General features: G+C 29.9%; 1 long non-coding RNA gene across 11 annotated transcripts; it reads left to right on the top strand.

Annotated features, from left to right (window-relative positions):
- Positions 1-1,995: 1,995 nt before the first annotated feature.
- LOC111902487 (uncharacterized) lies at positions 1,996-24,314 on the top strand. 11 transcript variants are annotated; one of them, XR_006191554.2, is made up of 22 exons: positions 1,996-2,514; positions 2,937-3,118; positions 4,436-4,463; positions 4,954-5,942; positions 6,521-6,604; positions 7,279-7,359; positions 8,457-8,516; positions 9,117-9,224; positions 9,956-10,000; positions 10,081-10,135; positions 10,250-10,330; positions 11,362-11,454; positions 11,570-11,675; positions 11,766-11,911; positions 12,558-12,650; positions 12,772-13,039; positions 14,856-14,915; positions 15,865-15,931; positions 16,020-16,118; positions 17,274-17,349; positions 21,970-22,068; positions 22,151-24,314. It is a non-coding gene; the product is annotated as an uncharacterized LOC111902487 (long non-coding RNA). The 11 variants fall into 11 exon arrangements; XR_008223819.1 differs by lacking the exons at positions 17,274-17,349; positions 21,970-22,068; positions 22,151-24,314 and adding an exon at positions 12,399-12,494 and having other exon boundaries at positions 12,598-12,650; positions 12,772-12,820; positions 12,934-13,039; positions 16,020-16,400; XR_006191555.2 differs by lacking the exons at positions 21,970-22,068; positions 22,151-24,314 and having other exon boundaries at positions 15,865-15,935; positions 17,274-21,960.

The following is a 24,314-nucleotide window of genomic DNA, read 5'->3' as shown; positions in this document are numbered from 1 at the left end:
TATGGTTTTTATGAAATGAGATAACTCGATGATGTTTTCTATGATTTGTTTTATGAATTGTTAAATCGAAAATGAAATTTTTGGTCTTAAACTTTGGGATGTTACAGGTCTGCTGGTACGGAAAATCCCTGCGCTAACATCATCAAAATAATATCCAATTAATAATTGGATCTCGACCCATAATCAATAATCTAAGCTACTTGACTCATATTCAAGGTAAAAGACCATTTTACCGTTTTAGTGGATGGATAAAAAATTGATGTGGATGAATCAACCCCAATTTTTAAAAGCGTAAAGAATGTGGTGTTATAATGCATATACAAGATAATAACAAAAACTTTTTTTTTTTAATTAAGTGGACTTATTTTTATTGAAAAAAGCAAACATATAGAAATTTATAGTTTTTTGTGCTAAAGGCTTTCATATTAATATATAATAAACATTTTTTTTCTGAAAAAACAATTTAGTTTCAGCTCATTCATATTTACATTGCGAGAACATAAACTTTATATAGCTTATAAAATTATTTGTTTTAGCTTATCATTGTATCTAGTTTTATGTCATTGTATCTACCTTATACATGTTAATTCACATGAAAATGACATTGTACTATATTCTTTAACAATTCTTGATCATACACATATAAAAATTGAAGTAAATGCACATCAGTTGTATATCCGTGCAATGTGGCGGACATCAAAGTACGGGCGCTAAATCGTTTCGTTCTGGGTCGGCGAATAGTTTTACAACGTGGACATGTTTATTATTATTATTTTTTTGGAAAATACTATGTGGCTTCTAAAAACGAAAAATATGATGACAACATGTTAAACTCACCATCACTCCCTCTAATCTAACGCATTGTTCCCGAGTTTTTTTTTTTTTTTTTTTTTTTTTTTTTTTTTTTTTTTTGTAAATTTAATAAAGGAAAGGAAAGAAAAATTTTGACAGAAAAAAAGGGAGGGGAAGGAAAATATTCATTATTACGTGTTCTCGAGTTCTAAGGAAATGAAAGGAAAATTTTCAGTTTTTTTATCCCCGAGTTAAGAGGAAAAAGAAAATGAAACTTAAAATTTTATTTCCCCTCGCTTTCTTCCCAAATCCGCCCAATCTGGGTGGAAATTTTAGAAGGAAAATATGGCTCTAAAATCATTTCCCTCCCCTTACTTTCCTTCCATTAATGAAACTCAGGAACACGATTTTCCTTCGACATCCCTCATTTTCCCTCCGTATCCTTCCATATCCCTCGTTAAGTAGAACTCCATAGCAAGAAGTAAAACAGGTAACGGTGAGAGGTGGGAAAAGGGGAAGAAAGTATGATGTTAGTAAAAGTGTATAATCGTAAATAGAAAAATGATTTAAAAATTAATATTTATTGTAATATACATTTAACGGTAATGTTGTAACACAAAAAAATCAATCGTTGTTCTTTCTAGATATTGTTAGAGAGAAAAAAGATCCTATTATTTGATAATACACAATAGAATTCAATTTATCAATTCTCGCACAACCAAACACTTTAGAAAACAAATTACAAAATCTTAATTTTTAACATCAACGAAAAAATAAACAAATTGATATGTTTTTGACAATTTTAAATTTCATAATCAACCACTCAATCTACTATATCCAAATTAGGTAAGAATTAGTGGTGATTTCAACATTCTATAAAATGTTACTTGTTTCTCTATATTTTATTTGTTTGTATATGAAGCATTATATTGTCTACCTCTTAAATTTCAATATTTGTCAAATATATTTTATAATATAGTTAAGATATGAATCTAAGTAAATTCATATGTGAATCTCTCCCTAAATCCATTTATGTACGATTAAAATGTTGAGACAGTAAAAAAAAATCAAATGATTCGACTTATATTCACGTATAAATATGAATATTTATTGAAGTTAATATTTTAGCCTTGGGTCATAAACTAATTTAAGTGAAAACAAGATGAAGTATTCATGTGAAATTTTTTTTTTTCATTTTTTTAAGTTAATAATGAATTTTTTTTTACTAATATAGTTCGATACATTTTAATAAACAAACATTTTAATAAATTTCAATTATTTACGAAACAAGAATTAAGCATTTTAATAAGTTTAAGATTTAATATGTTACTTTTATGATTTTATGAGGGTGCAATTTATAAAATTTTAATTTTGGAAAGCATTTATAATATATAACCGTTGGAAGTCGAAAGAGTTGGCTTTTTATTCCCGCAATATAAACGTTCTTCAGCTATCCCGCTCGAATAACATACCCAACCCGGGAGACCCATGGCGATCTCCGCTCCCCGGAACCTTCCTTCGCCGGAGATCTAAGAAACCCTTGGAATTCGAAAGGACTGGTTTGTAGTCGACCGTTATATTCGTCATTCCGCTCTCAACAAACCCAAACACAACCAAACCCATAGCGATCTATGTAACTACACTACCGGAGACGTAAGCACCCCTAACCCTCGCAGGATACTCTCATTCATCTCTCTAGTCCAAAAAATTATCAAGATCATTGTAAGTTTTTTCTAGGGTTTTTTTTGTGATTAAGATATTGTGATTTCCTTTTAAAAATAAAATAGTTGTTTGAATAACAGAATAAGAAAGAACCGAAGGTTAATTGCTGTTTTTTTTTTTTCTTTTAATCGCATTTTATTTTCTCTCTTCTCGTTGGGGTTTCTACTTTCTAGTAAAACCCACTCCGATTTGCTTATGTTTTGCTAATTGATGACTATTTGACATTTTAGTGTAAACAAATTAACAAAACAAAGTCTATATTTATTGCATTTAGCCTTATTATCTGGTGTATGTGATTGTCTGATGTGGAACAGGGCTCAGGTTATATCCTAATGAGAGATTTTTGGAAGTGTAAAACTAATTTATATGTGAAATTCTATATGTATTTGTTACTGATAAATGTCTCATGTTATCTTATATAGGATGGATGAGAAGCTCACATTGGACTTCTGGATTAACCTTGCACTTTATCAGTTTTGGCTGAATGTTCTTAATCAGGACAACTGAACAAGACATAATTCTGTAAGGTTGTTTCTTTTTTACTTAAAGAAAAAAGAAGGAATTTATGCAAAATGTCAAGGAGAGAAGGCTTTCCCCATTAGAGGTAGTTATAACCTTTACATTACGATAAACCTATTTCATCATTCCATGTCTATAAAAATGCCAATTTTGAGGTCAATTAATGCTTCTTATAATGCTCTAGGTAGGTTTTGATACGATGCACCATATTAATGAATGAAGTGGTGTATTTATTTGGTCTAAGGCAAAAGAGAGCGAATTGGCAAGTGGGATTGTTATTTTTCTCCCTAATTCTACAAAAGTTATAAATTATCTAATTAAATAGTTTTTTTCATTTGTTAGGAATAAGCTACTGTGAAGAATAATTATTGTGAGAAGGTGCTTATTCAGGTTAGCTGATAAGTTGATTAATGAGGGATCATATTTAAAATTTTCACTAATGTCTTTGATCTTCTTTCGAAATACAGTGCAACCCATGTTGTTTTCAATGATAATATACGTGTCTTAATGTAGTTTTAACCTTATCAAGTGGAATTTTTAGGGATTAGAAATGTATTCTAATATACTCTGTTTCTTACTCTTAATAGCAATGTACTTTACAAAAATCGCTGAATAGGGGGGGGCCATGGCCAAAATTTTCTATTTTTGGGCCTAATATGTACAAAATTAAAGTAGAGGGACTATATGTAACAAAAAAATCAGGGGGGGCTGTATAAAGCTCCGCCCCTGGTTACCCTCTCGAGGTATTTCATAGAAAAAAATAAATTAAGAAAAGCAACTTTTGTACTAAATAATTCATACAATTGTTACCCTATCATGACAAAGATATTATTTTTGGCATTTATTCAGATTGAAGAGGTTGCCTTGCCTAACATATTTGTTTTTAATTTGTTATAGGATAAATTCAGGAAATAGCAACATACTTATCATATGTTAAGAAAGTATGGATTTCTGGTGACAATTTTTGTTACTGGATCATATAATAGATATTTTTGTTTTACTTAATAGATAATTTTCATTATCAAAGATCAATGATTCTGTAACAATATTATATGAATGATTTATCTATCTTTTTTTAGTGATACTTACAATTTTGATCTTTGAGTGTAGCTGATTTTGGTCCTCGTTTTGAGGCTTGTAATGTTTTTGATCCTTGTTCCAAGTAAAAAGACAATAATGCTCTGTATTCAAATTCATCATCTATCTATAATAGTATAATTGAGTTAGTAAACCTGGATTGGATGATGTGATGTGACAATTTGTTTGTCAAAGGTTAGCTAGCAAGTCTTTGTTTCCATCTGGTGACTTACTTACCTTCTTGATTATTTAGTTTCTCTTGTATTTGTTAAGAAAATATTTTTTGTTTACTAACCATTATTAATAATACTATTTCTGGTGGCAGGTCTTGAAATCTGCATCTCTGTATGGAGGTATGATTTTGTTTGATTCATACCACTTCACTTGCTAAGTTTATCAGGCATCGTTAACATGAACATGCTACTATAACTATGACAGCTATTTGTGTGATTGCACTTGCTAAGTTTAGCTTGCACATATCATATCTTTTACAAATATACAGTCAGTGGTCCATAATTTGAGTTACAACTTTGTTTTCACTTGAAATATGACAAGCAAGCAGTCCAAGTTTCCTTTTTTATTTTTTTTCAAAAAAGTGCTGCACTGATAAAGTAGTGGTACCTGGATAATGAGGTCTTAATTTTTCTGGATTTGTGTTTGATAAAAAATGCTTTCATTAGCGATAACTTGTATGTTAAAAGTTATTAATGTGAGATAATATCATCGGGTAGGGTATGCTGTTACAATCTTTTGTGCTGAAATTTCATCTATTTTATTTGTTGTTAACATCTCTCTCAGGTTTCCATAAGGCATAATATATTCATGTTATTTGCTTAATTTCAGGTCTAGATATCCCTCCTCGTGGAGTCAGGGAGTTTCTTTCTACAGTTAAACATGTCTTTATTGTCAGCTTGGTGGTTTATGCCCAAAACGGATCTTTTTTGCAATTTTGGTCCTGTTCATATTTCATGGTTTCATAACCCTTTTTACTACTACTTGGGTGGTCGTCAACTCTAACACAACAACCTAGATGTTAAATTCATGAAAATGACCATTTTCTCATCTCTTTTATTTACATTTTCATAACTCTTTCCTTAAAAAATGTTGTCATGTATGTTGAAGGAGCATAACTAAACCCTAAATCCCTTAAATTAGAATCTTTATGAAAATATGCTACTCTTTCATGGTGTCATAAATATAATGGGTTTGGTCTCTGGGGCATAAATAACTATACCCTAATCCCTGAAACGATTATCTAATTTAATAATGTTTGTCTTTTTGGTACCTATTTTATGGTTTCATAACGTTTTTGGTCCATAAGTCGTCAACTTTTGCAACAGATATGTTAAATTTCTGAACATGCCCATTTTGCCCCTGGTATTCTTCATCTCTTTCATTTCCATGTTCAAGTAAGGCCAACAAAATTCATATCTTTTATTTAAAAAAATTGCGTCTGATATCTAATGTGTTTAAAAGATATTTTCGTTCATAATAGGTCATTTTTTGTTTCAGATCATCAGAAAGATGCGGATGTATTTTCTTTTGAATAGCATTCAAAGAAGTTTGTCTTCATTGAAGCTCCTTCCAAAATCTCTTGCAAATGATGCCACCATAGTTCCCGAATACCCTCTGATCCTCTCGAGCTGCTTTTATTATATCAAAAAATTAAATTAAGAAAAGCTGCTTTTGTACCAAAAATAGTTAGGATTTGCTCTCTTATAATTGTTACATGACAAACTTATTATTATTCATTTTCATTTATTTTTGGCAGTTTGATAAGTTATCACTGATATGGGGAAAGACACAGCAGAATCCTTTGGGGGATTAAAGAGGTAAATTGTTTGATTTTGTTACAAATAGCATTTTTCTTTTTCCAATTAAGTTATTGCACTTTTGAAAATCTAATCTTGTTACCATCTTTTACTTCCATATTTTTCCGATTAAGACATTGTATATTCAAAATCTAACCATTTCCAGCATTATATTTTCTATTACAGCACTATCCTTTCAGTATCTAACTTATAAGGCCTTATATTTTTAATTTTTCTTCTTTTTGGGCATTTTACATTGAAATGAAAATTTAATCATATTATTTGTTTAACTTACTAAAATAACCATAGCCCTTATTAGAATAACTAGGTAAAGTCAAATAATTAGGAAACTACCAGATAACAATGAACTCTAAAATAACTTTTAAGAAATTACCAGAAAACAATAAACTACTAAGATGATAACTTTTGCATAAGATTTCTCACGACAATGATATTTATCTCCATTTTGGTGTAAATGGTTTCTAATTTGCATATATAACTTTATCTTATCTGGTGGTTGTGGAAAATGCAAATGCGAATCAGAGGAATCAAAGACAAACTGTAAACACTTTTGCATCTTCGATGTTTTTTTTTTACAGATATACAGTCAGTGGTCCATAATTTTGTTGACAATGCTACTATGACAAGCAGTCAAGTTTCTTTTTTTGGCATTGCTAAATTTGGTAACTCATTTTAATAGTTTTAATGACCCTTTTTTTTGTTTTTCTTTTTCATTAAGTGCTGCACTGATAAAGTGCTACCTGGATAATGATGTCTTATATTTGTGTTTCTATCAATGTCTGACTTGATAAAAAATGGTTTCATTAGTGATATTTTTTTTTTATGTTAAAAGTTCGTTTTATTTAAAAGTTATTGATGTGAAATTCATAACTAAGTGATGCTTTCTTGTGTTTGGGTTTTGGTTTTGTAGAGCATAAATCTTTGCTTTTATAGTTATCACTAGTCTTTTAGGAGGCCCCTATGTGCACATGTAAATATGGTTCGGTAGTTAAAGTTTGCATGACTACCTGAAATGTTTGGATACAAAAATGGAGATTTTAAGTAATAACAGATAGTAGCCTGTTTGGATACACATACACATGTAATCTGCATTACATTTCTGGATATGATTTTTAAATTGTATACCATAAGAGCAGTTACCTTATCTGATGTTTTCAGTTGCAGTTTGTTATTGTTGTTTTATCATCGGGCGGGGTTTGCTGTTACATTCTTTTGTGCTGAAATTTAATCTATTTTATTTGTTGTTAACATCTCTCAAGTTTCCATGTGCATCTGTGTAGACCAAATAAGTCAAAATATATTCATGATTTTTTATATGTGATCTGCTTAATCTCAGGTCTAGCATTCCCTCCTCTTTACATCTCTATAGTGGATTCAAAGAGTTTCTTGCTACAGTTAAACATGTCCTTATCGACAGGTTGGTGGTTTAGGTCCAAAAAGAATATCTTTTTGCAATTTTGGTCCTTACTTTCTTAGTTTCATAATGCTTTTTAGTACCTGGGTCATCAACCCAGATGTTAAATAAATAAGAATGACCCTTTTGTCATCTCTTTCATTTCCATTTTCAAGGAAATTTCTCCTTTCCTTAAAAATCTGTCATATATCTCGAAAGAGCATAACTAAACCCTAAATCCCCTTGTAAATAGAATCTTTTTCAAATTTATCTGTCATATATGTTTAAGATGCATAACTTTTTTGGTCCACAGGTCGTCAACTTTAGCAACACATATGTTAAATTTATGAAAATGATCATCTTCATCTCTTCCATCTCCATTTCCAAGGAACATGATGAAATTTGAAAAAAATTTCTTTTTTTTTTTTTCCTTTAAAAATGTAATATTTTTTGAAAATATGGTACTCATTTCATGGTGTCAAAATGTGTTTGATCTTTGGGTACCAGCCCATATGTTGTATTTGTGAAAATGACCATTTTGCCAATGTCTACATCTCTTCCATTTACATGTTCAAGGAGCATAACTTACCCTACTTCACTTTTCTTAAAAGTTATCTGTCATATATGTTTAAGGGTCATTAATCCCTGAAAACATTCTCTAAAAGATTTTTTATTTTTTATTTTTTGAAATGGCTCTCATTTCATGGTTTCATAACTTTAGCAACACATATGTTAAATTTCTGAACATGACATTTTGCCCCCATTTTCTATTCTTCATCTCTTTCATTTCCATGTTCAAGCAAGTATAGTTAAAACCCCAACAAAATTCATCCCTTTTCTAATAAAATTGTGTTTGATATCTGATGCTGTTCATAATAAGACATTTTTTGTTTCGAATCATTAGAAGCCGCGAATGTTTTTTTGTGAATAACTTTCCAAAATCTCTTGCAAATGGAACACCTTCATCTTCATTCAGAGGATCTCTCTCTCTTTCTCTCTCTCTCTCTCTCTCTCTCTCTCTCTCTCTCTCTGACCCTCTGAGGTAATTTTTGTCAAAAAAATAAATTTAGAAAAGCTGCTTTTGTACCAAAAATAATTTCATTTACATCTATTTTTGGCAGTTTGATAAATTATCACTGGTATGGGGAAAGCCACAACAGCATCCATTGGGGGTTAAAGAGGTAACACACATTTGTTTTAAAGTTTATATTGGGTAAATTTCTTAGTTTTATTGCTGCATATGCTAATTCTCAAGCTGAAGTGCTAGTGCTTGCAAAGTTAGTTTCATTTAGGACTTTTTTTTTTTTTTTTTTTTAAATACAAACTTATACATGGACTTTATTTTATGTAAAGAAGTGTAAATTATGCTATTGTGTTTTAGTGGCAAAGATAACATGCTTCCATACTAATCTTAATTATGTTTTTATACCTGTATCAATTAATATCATGTAACACGTCCGATTTTCTGGCTATCTATCATTGATTGTGCTAAGATGTACTTGAGGTCTTGAGAAGCACACATACAATTTACATTATACATACATTCTACAACCTGTAACTGGAAATGCCCTGTCTATAATTGAGATAGTAAACCTGGATTGGATGATGTGATGTGACAATTTGTTTGTCAAAGGTTAGCTAGCAAGTCTTTGTTTCCATCTGGTGACTTACTTACCTTCTTGATTATTTAGTTTCTCTTGTATTTGTTAAGAAAATATTTTTTGTTTTCTAACAATTATACTTTATCCATTATTAATAATAAATACTATTTCTGGTGGCAGGTCTTGAAATATGCATCTTTTTATGCTTCACTGCTAAAGCTAGAAGTGATTGATGATGATAAAGACAATAGACTGTGAACTCAATATTGAGCTCATAGTTAAATGGAGGTATGATTTTGTTTCCGAGGGTTTAGTGAAGTATTTCTCTAAATAATTTTCATATTTCTTTTCCCTTGACCCTTTCCAGTTTCATTAGTCAAGTTTATGATGATATTTCTCTTTCTAATTAGCTACTTTTTATAATGCATGGTTATGTGGATGTGGATGTATCATAATGGTGTGGTGTGTCTGTGGTTGTTTCTTATGACTATAATATAATAAACTAAAAATGCTTCAATGAAGTAAGCAAAACTATTGTTTCTTTTCAATAGTTTTTACAGGGGTCAGTGCTTTTTTTTTTCAAAAAAGTGCTGCACTGATAAATGATGTCTTAAGTTTTCTGGATTTGTGTTTATATTTATGTCTGACTTGATAAAAAATGGTTTCATTATGTTAAAAGTTCACTTAATTTAAAAGTTATTGATGTGAAATTCATAATTAAGTGATGCTTTCTTGTGTTTGGGTTTTAGTTTTAGTTATCACTGGTCTTTTTCAAGGCCTCCTATGTGCATGCATATGTGTGTAAATGTGGTTTGGTAGTTAAAGTTCGCATGCTAAAATTTTTGGATACAAAAATGGAGCTTATAAGTAATAACGGATACTTGATCATCAGTTCATGTTGCTTTACATTGAATTTGTATACAAGGCCCACATCTTGTATCGTTAGGTCCTACCTATGTTTGATTTTTTTGTTTATTATTATATTGTTTATTTATATATACTTCTTTTTCTCATAATAGACGTGTCGTGGATAACTTATAAAGGTCTGTAGCTTCCTGAGAAAGGTCAGCCTCGTCTTTTTACTCATTATATGTGTATACACACATGGTATCAGCATTTGAAATTTAGATGTTTATTTTTGCAGACAAAAATTTGTATACCATAAGAGGCAGAGCAGTTCCTTTTTGTTTTATCATCGGGTAGGGTATGCTGTTACAATCTTTTTTGCTGAAATTTGATCTATTTTATTTGTTAATAACATCTCTCAAGTTTCCATAAGGCAAAATATATTCATGATATCTGCTTAATTTCAGGTCTACCATTCCCTCCTCTTTACATCTCTATAGTGGAGTCACAGAGTTTCTTGCTACAGCTAAACCTGTCCTTATTATCAGGTAGGTGGTTTAGGTCCAAAAAGAAATCTTTTTGCAAATTTGGTCCTTAATTTCATAGTTACATAATGCTGTTTTGTACATGGGTCATAAACTCTATCAACCTAGATGTTAAATTTCTAAGAATGACCATTTTGTCATCTCTTTCATTTCCATTTTCAAAAATTTGTCATATATGTTGAAGGAGCATAACTAAACCCTAAATCCTTATAAATAGAATATTTTTCAAAATTATCTGTCATATATGTTTAAGGGGCATAACTATACCCTAATCCCTGATAAAATTTTTTTTTTTTTAATTGAAATTTTGGTTCTCATTTCATGGTTTCATAACTTTTTTGGTCTATAGGTCGTCGACTTTAGCAACACATATGTGAAAGTTATGAAAAAGACCATTTTGTCCCTCCCATCTTCGTCTCTTCCATTTCCATGTTCAAGGAGCATAACTTACCCTTCATCACCTTTCTTAAAAATTTTCTGTCATATACGTTTAAGGGGAAAAGATTCTCTAAAAGGATTTTTTTTTTTTTTTTTTTTTTTTTGAAATTTTGGTTCTCATTTCATGGTTTCATCACTTTAGCAACACATATGTTAAATTTCTGAACATGACATTTTGCCCCCATATTCTTCATCTCTTTCATTTCCATGTTTAAGCAAGTATAGTTAAAACCCTAACAAATTCATCTCTTTTCTTTAAAAATTGTGTCTGATATCTGATGTTGTTCATCAGAAGACATTTTTTGTTTCAAATCATCAGAAGAGGCAAATGTATTTCTTGTGAATGACTTTCTTCAAAGAAGTTTATCTTCATTGCAAAATCTCTTACAAAAAAATGAAGTATGTTGCTATTTCCTGAAATTTATCCAATATATATATATATATATATATATATATATATATATATATACTTTACTTTTTATCATTATACTTTCTATTATGGTGAGAAGGCGCTTATTCAGGTTAGTTGATAAGTTGATTAATGAGGGGTCATCATATTTAAATTTCTGACTATATAAATTTCTTTCAAAATACAGTGCCACCAAAATTGCAAAAATCAGCTATATTTGGTGACCAAAAATAGCCACTTTACTTTGGAACAGGGACCATAAATGTTACAAGAACCTCAAGTAAGGACCCAAATTCATAAATTAGCTATAATCAGGGACCAAACTTGTATTTTACCCTTTTTTCTAAGTTTGTGTGCTTTATATTCTTCTGAAAAATTCCGCCTTTTTGTATCAGATAAACACATGTGATTCGTGCATACAGAAATGCTCTTTCTGTTTTTAAAGGAACAACATGGATTCATATGCAGGATCATGTCCATTTTCATATAGGAATCAGGACAGTAAGTTAGTTCTAAATGAATTAGTTATTAAAGTTTGTTATAATACGCATTAATTGGTTGAAATTACATTATTACCCTCTTTGGACACAGGTGGTATTCTTTTCTTGGAAGGTTTGATGTGGCAAATAAACAAACATTAGAAATTGTGGCTTGTAGTCGTCAATCAAAGCCAATGTAAGAATTTCGTTGATGAATGTGTGCTCTGATCTGATAGACATGAGGAAACTCCTGATTAGGTAAATTATTTCATTATTTAAGAAATGCAAATAGAAGTAGTATTTTTTTTCATTGTTTAAGAGTCTCTTTGAAAAATTAAAAGGTTATGGAGACAAGCCCCACATGTTATCCGGTTTCATCAGCTGAATAATGCACATGTAGTCTCTAACTGCATCTGCTTTTCAGTTATTCTTGTGTTTTATGTCTTTCGCATCTATTTTTGTTGAGCATTTTGTAAAATGTTTTTATTCCATTTTCCAATTAGTGTTTCAGTAGGATGCTTTTTAAGGAAATAAACTTCCATTATCATGGTTCGATGTATAATTGTGTAGAGTTTATGACAATCAGATTTCTCAAAATAGCAACATACTTTTTGTTGATTTATTTATTATAGCATCCTACTTTTCGTCCACCAAAAACCTATGATGTTTGTTGCTACAATATGTTATACCAAGTGGTTTCTATTTCTTACTATAAGTTGAAATTATTCCTTTTCCTATACCAAAGATAAGGAAGGGGGCTGTAGTGCTTTTCCATGGAAACCTACCTGATTGCAAATGTTTTTGGTGGAAGTCTTGGAATTAAGTTGTATCCGTCGGATGTGTAAGTAAATGGCATATGTTTCATCATTATTTTTTTTTCTAATACTCCATGTGCTTATTTCAGTTATATGTATCATATCTTCCTTTGGCACACATGTAACCAGATCATATTGGCGTGTACTATGGTGGCTCAGTTGGGTTTTATTATCAATAAGGAGTAAGAAGCTTCAAGTTTATGTTTTTTTTCCAAATTAAATGGATGATAATGATTTCTTTATTGAATCATGATAAAACTGTTGTTTCTTTTTGACTTATTTACTGTATTTTCATTTGTGTAGGACAAGTTGAAATTGTTGGATGACATGGCGGAAATGAGTTGAACCTACTGTATGTATATAACAGAGTATATGATATGATGGGTGTGATAAATTTATTTACTTTTCAATCAGTAAGGTTTGTTGATGTAGTGAATTGTGACATTTTAGTATTTCTGGTGACAGTTCATGTGATCTTTGTATGGCTTCACTGGTAAAAGCTACAAGTCACTGTTGATGATGATAAAGACATAGACTGTGAACTCGATATTGAGCTCATAGTTGAATAGCGGTATAATTTTCTTTGCGAGGGTTTAATTATAAATCTTTAAGCATGCCATTCCCATTATATCTCTTTTAGTATGTTGTTGAAAGTAGAAAACCACTCCCACCTTTTTCACTTACTTTATTCATTTGGCCTGTTTGCTACTTACTTTTTATTTCATTTTAGAGTTTGTCTGATATCAACACTTTTATGGAAGTTGAAATTTCTTAATTTTATTGCTGCATATGCTAATTCTCAAGCCGAAGTGCTAGTGCTTGCAAGATTAGTTTCATTCAGGACTTTTTTTTATTTATTTAAAAAAAAGAACTTTGCTGATTTGTTAATATAGATGCAAAATGTCTGATAGGTTATTGATGAAAAAGCCATGCAATATACTTTGAAATTCAACCTGTTATAGCATCATTTCAAAAGTTTAAGACATTGACACTTGCTAACTTTTTCCCACTTAGGACATTGAACTTTGTTAGTTTAATCAATCTTACATACTCTAAAAATCTAACCTAATAAGATGCACTTTTGATTATTTTCCTTTTAAGAGTTTCACTTTGAGAATCTAACCTATTGAGACACACACTGTACTTTGAAAATCTGAACTTTTTTATTTTTTTATTTTTTTATTTTGGTTATCAGTTATCGCATTATGCTTTCAGTAGTTTTTTTATATTAAGCAAATGTACTTTCAATTATCTTTTCATATTATTAAAATCTACTCAATTAAAACATTGTACTTTCAGTTTTGTTTACTCTCTTTGCATTTTAAAGCTCTAACCTGAAAAGAAATTGTAATTTGAAAATCTAAACATGTTTGATATTGGTTAGCGTTTATGTCATATTACTCTTTCTTATAACTTTCATTTCCTATAAAGACATTGCATTTTAAAAGCCTAACCAAGTATTGCATTTGTACTATAAAACAGTAGACCTACTTGATTTTGGTTACTAATTATAACATAATAGTTCCCAATCTTTTTTCCTGTTAGTTTTTTTTATTTTTTTATTTTTTATTTTTTATTTTTTTACAAAAACATTGTAGTTTGATTATCTAATCATTTATAGCACTATACCTTCAATAACAATGTTATACTTTTTACTATACCTCAAATGTTTTATATTTTGAAAATTTCAACTATAATAACATTATATTCTTGATTTTTTTATTAAGACATTGTATTTTGAAGATCTTAGCAAGTTTAGAATTATATTAACCATTTCTTGTATTTTAAAATGTTATAACATTCCTTAAACCTGAAAACTTAAACTTGTTGAACTTGGTCAAATAGTTGATCAAAATTAATAAAACACAAAGTGTTGATAGATATGGTAGAATTCATCCGAAGCTAGAAAAATTTGAATTTCTTGTATTTGATGTTGAAAGTGTTCATAAATAACATTATGCTTTCATTTTTGTCCCTATAAAGATACTTTTATTAATTTTCTTTTAAGTCATTGTACTTAAAAAATCAAACAGTTTTTCATTATTTTCCCATGAAACAATTTTTTTTGTACTTTCTTTCATCATTATATGGCATTCCCAAGTAGTCATTTCATTTTTAATTTTACATCTAATGATAAGATGCACTATATTAATGAATGAAGTGGTGTATTTCTTTGGTCCAAGGCAAAAGAGAGCGAATTGGCAAGTGGGATTATTATGTTTGTTATTTTTCTCCCTAATTCTACAAAATTTATAAATTATTGACATAAATAGTGCTTTTATTTGTTAGGAATAAGCTACTGTGAGAAGGTCCTTATTCAGGATTTGCTCTCGTATAATTGTTACTCCATCATGACAAACTTATTGATTTTCATTTATTTTTGGCAGTTTGATAAGTTATCACTGGTATGGGGAAAGCCACAGCAGCATCCTTTGGGGGTTGAAGAGGTAAATTGTTTGATTTTCTTACAAATAGCATTTTTTTTTTCTTATTGCACTTTTGAAAATCTAATCTTGTTACCAACTTTTACTTTCATATTTTTCCGATTAAGACATTGTATATTGAAAATCTAACCATTTCCAACATTATATTTTCTATTAAAGCACTATACTTTCAATTTTTAATTTTTGTTCGTTTTGGGCATTTTACTTTGACATGAAAATTTGTTATATTTTTTCTATTACAACTTAGAGCGTTATATTTTCATTTTATTGCCTTTGAGACATTGCATTTTATACTTACAATCAACAAAGAATTCTAACATGAGATGAGTTTGGAGGAAAAAAGAAGAATGACAAACAGATAAATGATTGATGTCTGAATACATTAAGCCAGATTTTCTTACTTAACATATTAACTAAAAAATCTACCCAACAAACATTTTCATTATTTTTCTTATTTTCTTGTAAATTCAAAGTTCTCAAATAGTTTTCCCTTTATATTTAACTTTTTTTTTTCTTTAAATTAACCCATGTAATACATGGGTCTCACAACTAGTATTTTAATAAGAAAACAAATCTAAACCTAATAAATAGTTACTACTTGTTTATTAATCCCCAAACTTCAACCTTTTTGCGGGAGATTGCAAATCCAATCTTTTTGATTATGGTTACCATTTAATAGCAATGAAAAATAGAAGTTTCAGTGGCAAAATAAGAAAGCCAACAAACTTCCGTGTCCAAATATGAAAGAGAAAAAAAGTTACAGTTCACCAAGTTTTTAACAATTATTAGTATATACAATACAATACTTATATTATAACTTTGTTACATTACACTTTAAATATTCTACCCATATAAAGCATCGTACTTTGATTTTTTTTTTTTTGCTTATTAGGACATTATTACACTCTAAAATATTTACCTAACTTTGTAGTTTCAACTTTTTTCTTAAAAGGGCATTGCTATAATTGGGTAGATTTTTCTAAGGCTACTTACCACAAAGATGAAGTGCAAGTGCAAATGTATGTATGTATAATCCTTAGACTCAGATTGAGACTGATTTCAATGGGACACAATTGCAATTTTACATCCCAAGATCTTTCCATTCAGGTAAGTCTCAAAGTGAAAGTCAAGGTCAAGGTCAAAATGAAAGGAGGAGAAAGTCTCTCAAAATGATGCCTGCGTAGTTCACCCTGTCACCCTCTCGAGGTAATTCATATCAAAAAACAAATTAAGAAAAGCCACTTTTGTACTAAATTAAATAATTCATATAATTGTTACCCTATCATGACAAAGATATTATTATTTTTGGCATTTATTCAGATTGAAGAGGTAATTCATATCAAAAAACATATTCATTTTTAATTTGTTATAGGATAAATTCAGGAAATAGCAACATACTTATCATATGTTAAGAAAGTATTGGATTTCTGGTGACAATTTTTGTTACTGGATCATATAATATCTATTTTCGTTTTACTTAATAGATAATTTTCATTATCAAAGATCAATGATTCTGTAACAATATTATATGAATGATTTATCTACAGTTTTGATCTCTGAGAGTAGCTGATTTTGGTCCTCGTTTTGAGGTTTTTAATGTTTTTGATCCTTGTTCCAAGTAAGATGACAATAATGATGTCTTAAATTTTCTGGATTTGTGTTTGATAAAAAATGCTTTCATTAGCAATAACTTGCATGTTAAAAGTTATTGATGTGAGATTCATAATTAAGTGATTCTTTCTTGTTTTTGGGTTTTGGAGAGCATAAATCTTTGCTTTTATGGACTGATGCATGGTATATCAAATATAGTTATTTGTTAATAACATCTCTTAGGTTTCCATGTGCATCTGCGTAGACCAAATAAGTCAAAATAAATTTTCTTCTTTTTGGGCATTTTGCTTTGAAATGAAAATTTGTTATATTTTGATTACAACCTATAGTGTTATATTTTCATTTTATTGCCTTCGAGACATTGCATTTTACACTCACAATCAACAAACATTTTTGGCTATACTCATCAAGCCATGAGTTTGGAGGAAAAAAGAAGAATGACAAACAGATAAATGATTGATGTCATTAAGCCAGATTTTCGTACCTAACACATTAAGTAAAAAAGAAAGTACTTAACACATTCGATAGTTCACTTGCTGTATTTATTTGATTCTAGGGTTTCATTTAGGACTTTTTTTTTTAAATACAAACTTATACATGGACTTTATTTTATGTAAAGAAGTGTAAATTATGCTATTGTGTTTTAGTGGCAAAGATAACATGCTTCCATACTAATCTTAATTATGTTTTTATACCTGTATCAATTAATATCATGTAACACGTCCGATTTTCTGGCTATCTATCTGATAGGATAACTGGAGCAGTTAAGAGTTTCTAGCAATCCGGAAAAAAAAGCCAAATGACCATTTACAATTAATTTTCTAAGGTACAAAACCAAACTTTACAATGTTTTTTTTTTTTTCAAAAGAGAACTTTGCTGATTGGTTAATATACATGCAAAATGTCTGATAGGGTATTAATGAAAAAGCCATGCAAAATGTCTTAAAAACAATAATATACTTTGAAATTGAACCTGTTATAGCATCATTTCAAAAGTTAAACTATTAAGACATTGACACTTACCAACTTTTTCCCTATTAGAGCATTGAACTTTGTTAATTTTAAAAATCATAGCTGCACGTGGCCCAACTTATAAAAACATTGTAGTTTGATTATCTAACCATCTATAGCATTATACCTTCAATTACAATGTTTTACTTTTTATTATACTTCAAATGTTTTATATTTTGAAAATATAAACTATAATAACATTATACTATTGATTTTTTTATTTTTTTATTTTTTTATGCAGTTAATATCTAACCTTTTCAGACATTCTACTTTTAAGTTCTAAAACTTGTTTGAGTTTGGTAACTAATTAAAGCATTACAGTTTCAATTTGTTTTCTTCTTAAAAAGGCACCCTACTTTGAAAATTTAACCATTTCTCGTATTGTTTTTTTATCTTTTTATCTTTTTTATTCTATTTTAGTTATTTATGGTTTTTCTAATGTTTTTATTTATTTTGATTTTCAAGTAAACAAACTTGAATTCATTATAAATTACTATAACAAGTGTTTTTTTATAGAGACAGACTCTTTTTTTTTGTTGTTCTTTCTTTTAGTCTAATATCAAATTGAAAAATATTATTTTGAATTTGAACTATTGATTATCACATATAGAAATATGATTTAATTTGCAAATTATATAACACACTGAAACATTAATTCTTAATAAACAAGCTAATTTTTTGTAATTTCCTTTTTTTTTGTAACATAAATATAGTAACACTAAAGAAAAAAAGAATAAAAAAAAATAAGTTGGATCGAAATTACAAATATAAACATAACTATTTTATTTACATGAATAAAAATAAAAAATTACAAAAACTATAAATTAACAAAATAGTAATATACTCTAATATATTAATACATTTTACATTTTTTGAAAAAGGTCAATAAAAAGTTAAAAATACAAATAAATGGAAAACAAATAAGAAAAAAAATTAAAAAAAAAAAGATGGAAAAAATAAAATATAAGACGAAAAAAAATATGAAAAAAACTAAAAAAAAAACTGTAATATACTTTATATATACACTAAAAATAGAAAACAAAAGGTAAAAATGTATAAAAAAATCAAATTGTTGAAAAATAAAGTTAAAAATAAATATAAATAAAGTATATATAAAAAAAAGAAAATAAAAATGTATATATCTTTATAAAAAAACTGAAACTCAATAAAGTGTTTAAAAAACCAAAAATAAAGTTAAAAAACCATGTGGTGTAATTTTTTGCAAACCTCAGGAACCAAATTTGAACTTTTTAGGACTAATTTTGCAATAAAGTTAACCAATTTAACCATGAAACTCGTTAAATGAGCTAGGTGATAATTCTGCGAGAAAGTTGTGGCCATAACAATAATAAAAAAAATATTTTAGTTTTTTCCAATTACGCGTTAAAAATTTAGGGCTTTTATATTATTAGTCTAATCGGTCCATCAACAATTTTATATAAATTTTATAATAATATAAAACTAATGATACCTTTATTTATATACATTTATTAGTAGTCCTAAAATATACAACAATCTGCCACTGGACCACGGATGTATAAATGTATATATAACTATATAAACGCTTTAATGAATGTTAACATAGTATTGGCACTGTTAAACATTTTCGTCCACTAATCATACAAGTATAGGATAAATCGGTCTTCGTTACAATTTATGCATCTAAACCCATCAATGGTCACCATATATACATATATAACTAACGACATAGATTAAACATGATGTGTGGTTTTAAAATATAAATAGTTTTCCAACGAGTTTTTCTTTAGATTGAAGTGAGATCAAACTTCAAATAAGTGCAACGAATAATGAAGTTAACCAAATTCTTAATTCTGTATAGAAAAACATAATTGTTCTTGAACAAAACATAAAGCACCATAAAACTCCCACTAAAACCAAATATCACACCAACGTGTGTGTATGTTCTGTTGTTGGAATATAACATTGTTGATTTATTATTTCAACTTTAGTGGTCTTTCAATACCAATAACGTGTAGCCTCGTGACAAATTTTTGCAACCATATTCTATGCTACAAATTATTATGTCATTATGGAAGAAGCTACCGAAGTCTATTCCATGAAATGACTCATTATGCTAAATGTAAAAGTATCCCGATGTGGACCGGTAACCATTTTGGCATCTAACAAAATCAAATTCTTAAAAAAAATGATCTCTAAACCATCTGATTTCCTATAGTTGACCATATAGCCTTTTGTTGTATATAGATATCTCAAAATCTTTTTAGCTACTTTCTTATGATCCAAACTTGGGTTGCGTAGATATCTGCCAAAAACCAAAAAGATAAATTTACTTCTACTTAATTTGTCATACACAAAATCAGCTACTTATTTACCTCAAAACCAAAAGAGATAATAAATTGATGAAAAATGTGGTACCACGCATAGGATATCTAAAGTTGAGGTTGTTGAGTTTGTGTATTGAAAATAGGAGATTGAATAACATTGTCGATCACTGATTCATAATCTACATACTATCGAAAGCAATAATAGAAATCAAGATTGATTCCTCTATAAGGACAATGTTTTAACCTTGTTTCTCTCCCAAACTCAACATCCTCTAAGAATGTTGTTTTATCCAAAATACAAAGTCAATATCCATGCAATTGAGAATTAACATAATGCCCTTGTTCCCTTCCTTAAAGTTAAAATTCAAATTTGTTTTTTTAGAACATAAGCAAATCTATTTTTATGTTCATTAATCTATAAACCGTAATCAGTAAATTCAAATTTTGACCTTTTTACAAGGTATCAACACAACATTAAGTCTTTGGATAGTAATACTAATTTGCAAGAGATATCATTGTTTTAGAAATAAACATTGTCAATAAATCATGTCAATTAACAAGCCTCTCTTTGAAGTGAGTTGTTAATCACACGAAACCAAAAAAATTGTCACATGTTTATTAACACATATATGTTTATTCGGCCAAATATTAGTCTACTTTTGGGTTGGCTAATACCCGCATTAATAAAAACATAAACTATAAATTTTGATAATAAGAATTAACAATATATCATGTCAATTAATAAGCCCCTCTTTGGATTGACTTATTAATGACATGTAACCTAAAATTTTTCACATATTTATCATCAAACATATGTTTATTCGGCCAATGTTAACCTACCTTTGGGTCGATTAATATCCGCATTAATAAACACAAACCATAAAATTTAAGTTCTTTGTAAATTAATTTTCACAAAAAGATCATTTTGACGATATATTGTGTCAATTAATTTACCTTAAAAATAAATACTATGTCAAATGAAATTTATCAATAACCTAAAAATACGTTTATAAATTTCCATAAACGCTATTGCATGTTTTCATGAAACCAAAGTTTGATAATATAATGAAAAACATTATCATACAAGCCGACCATATTAAAATTACCAATTTAATTAAACGGTTCCATACAATGTTAGCAAGACTTAGATTAAATTGCAAACAAAAATAATAAAAGAAATTCGAACTTCCTTATGTTAATGTTTTAAGGTTGCAACCTAAGCCAAAGTTGGATCATAACAACCAATTAAAACTCACTTTCAGCATAACATAAAAGCAAGAAATTTATTTTCATAATACTATATTGGAGATCAAATTAAATTGAGCAATTTCATACACCATAATTTTAAATATAATCGTACCATAATTTCATAATCTAAATATTTAAAATTATGGTAAAAAAAAATTGCCACATCATTGTAAAGTTAATTCTTATATACATGTCAACTTGCGACCATTTGCTACTTAAATAAAATTTGCAACAAAGGTATGCTTAACATACACAATTGTATTTAGCCACAAAAAGATAAAATATAATAACAATAATAATAATAATTAAAAATAAACCAAATTGTAAATAGCAAAGACTGCTACATACCCTAATGTCTGCAGTTTTACCAAAAGTTGGAAAAAGACATGTGGATAAAACTTTAAACAAATACGGACGTGTTTAAAAGAAAGGGAAAATGACATATATGCCTTATTATGTTTCTAGGGTTGACCCATTGAGTCATTATCTTATTTTTTGGCTTTATAAGGGAACGAGTTACACTTTGTCGGGTCGATTAAGTTCTTATTTCATTTGTGAAGGGGTCGGCCGATCATTTTTAGTCAACCTCTGTTTAGTAACGCCACATAGGATGCTGACCGTGTCTTCCGTATAATGCTGACTGTGCTATTAATTATTCACTTCCTTCTTACTGTCGGTATATGCTTTACAAAAGTGCCCTTTTGACCTCCATTGTTCATAGCTTCATCGATAAACCCTTTGTTGTTTTCTGCTCCCGAAACCTCAAACATGGAACTTGTATTCTTACAAGTAGATGTGCACGTCCAAGGAATTTTTGCCAAATACCCCATATGCTACATCGGTGGAATTACTCAGAGGTTTTTTGTACAACGATTTCGTAGGCATAGACAAGGACGGGTGCTATGTGTTCATCGAAAGGTTCACTGGGGAAAAGTGTGAGAAGCTCTATTATTGCTAACCCGATATTGATTTTCCAAAAGGTTTGACTTTAATTAGCAATGACCTGTATTATGTCGACTTTATAGCAATTGCATATGAATGTGGACCGTTTTGGGAATGCAGGTGTAGGTGAATACATGTGTAGGTTTGACTTTAATTAGCAATGACCTGTAGTATACTCCTTATGTATGTAGACCGTTTTGGGAATAGTAACATGCAGGAATGGTTGGATGAATACAGATGAGATTGTTGGTAACATAGAGGAAGAGGTACTTGATGGTGCAGGACTGATTAAGGAGGTTGCAATAGGGCATCAGGATGTGGATAAGGTTGACGATGAGGAAGATAATGACGATGAGGATAACCATGAGAACCCTCATTTTTTTCAAAAAGGATAATGGGCTTCAGTTTGACATGGGTGAGAATGTAGGTGAAACTTTGGAAGAAGACATGGATGACAATGAAGATGTTTATCCCGAGTTGCCAAATATTTTCAATGATAAGGTCAAAGAGCAGGAACCTGTGTTAAGTGTGAGGTTTAAGAGTACTAATCAATTGAAACACATGCTTTGTAACTATGTTGTCGCGAATGGTTATCAATTATGTTTTGTAAAGAATGATAGTAGACGATTGTGTGCCAAATGTTGTGATGGTAAATGTACATTTAGGGTTTGGGGTTCTTGGATGAGTGATGATAAGTCTTTCCAGATCAAGTCTCTTATTGGTGAGCATAATTGTACAAAGAATTTTAAATTCGGATCAATTATGACTTATAAATGGATAGCGATAATTTTATAATAATCAAAAGATGAATGTCTAATTGCTTAGAGAGGAGGTAAAACCACTTTTGACATTGATGTGAGTATGAGTCAGTATAGGAGATTAAAAGATCAAATCCTGGATCCACAGTTAAAATTTGTGTTGATGCAATGCATGATGGTAAAAATTACTTCAGCAAGATGTACATATGTTTTGCTTCAGTAAAAGAGGGATGGAGGGGAGGATGTAAGAGGATCATTAACCTGGATGGTTGTTTCTTGAAAAGTTTTTTCCAAGGGGAGTTGCTTTGTGCTATTGGTAGAGATGCTAACAATGAAATATTCCCAATTGCTTGGGCGATTGTTTGTGTGGAAAACAAGGACATTTGGAAATGGTTCATAGAAACTCTTTCAGAAGATTTGCAATGTTGGAATGAAGGACAAGGTTTGGTTCTAATTTTGGATCAACACAAGGTATGATACATATATATTTCATGTTCTAAAATTATTAATTTCATCTCTAAGTTCAATCCTTCATGTGACATATGTAGGGTTTGGTTAATGCAGTAAAAGAAGTATTCCTAGTAGTTGAACATAGGCAGTGTGCTAGACATATCTATGCCACTTTTAGAAAGATATTTAGTGGAGACAAGTTTGAAAATTTGTTTTGGAAAGCAAGCAAGGGAACAACTGAAGCACATTTTAATGGAGTTATGAAAGAGATTGAAAAGTTGAATCCAGCTGCAGCTGTGCATCTTATGGATAGAGATCCAAAGACTTGGTCTTTAGCTTTTTTCAGAGTTCACAATTCATCTTGTGAGTCAATGGAGAATGGTCTTTAGACTTGGTCTCTAGCAATCTAACCCCTTTCACATATTGTAGCCAGTTTCCATTGCCACATAAGCGATGACATGGCAAAAATTCAAAGCATCGCAACAACCAAACGACGTCGGCTTGTATGTGAATTGTATGGAGCACGCTTGGACTGTTCAAACCGCCTGCATATAAATTGAAGACTTTGTTGCCCTAAAATGGCACACCTGGAAACTTGCTTGCCCCAATCTCGTCTTTAACTTCACTTCGAAATAGGATAAATGCCTTCGTGAGCATCTGCAGAACACAACCGGTCTCCAAACTACTGTCGTCACATGGTGGAGAATTATTCCACTGGTGTAACCAACGAAGGCATGGCTATCAATCTACTGCAAACCCAGCTGGAATTGGATCTCATACGGGAGGACTTCCAAGACCAGTTGCGTGAGCTCTGACAGGGTGTTAATCGAGACTTGGATGCCATGAACCGTGAGGTCGATGACGTTCGCGCTAGTCAGCTGGATATCTCTAATATCCTTGCTGATCTTAAGAATCATTTCTTTTTCTTTGCTAGGGTTGTATGTGAAGATGGTTGTGGAGCACAACAAACGTTAGAAAGTGAAGTATTTTGTTGGGATTATTGGTGTTTCTATTGTGGGTGTGTTCACTTACATGTTCTTTAGAAAAGTTGTTTCCATAAAAGGGTTACAGACAAA

The sequence above is a fragment of the Lactuca sativa genome, chromosome 5, assembly GCF_002870075.4.
Source record: "Lactuca sativa cultivar Salinas chromosome 5, Lsat_Salinas_v11, whole genome shotgun sequence".
NCBI lineage: Eukaryota > Viridiplantae > Streptophyta > Magnoliopsida > Asterales > Asteraceae > Lactuca > Lactuca sativa.
The sequence above is the reverse complement of the archived record's forward strand: the minus strand, read 5'-3'. Positions and strand labels throughout refer to the sequence as shown.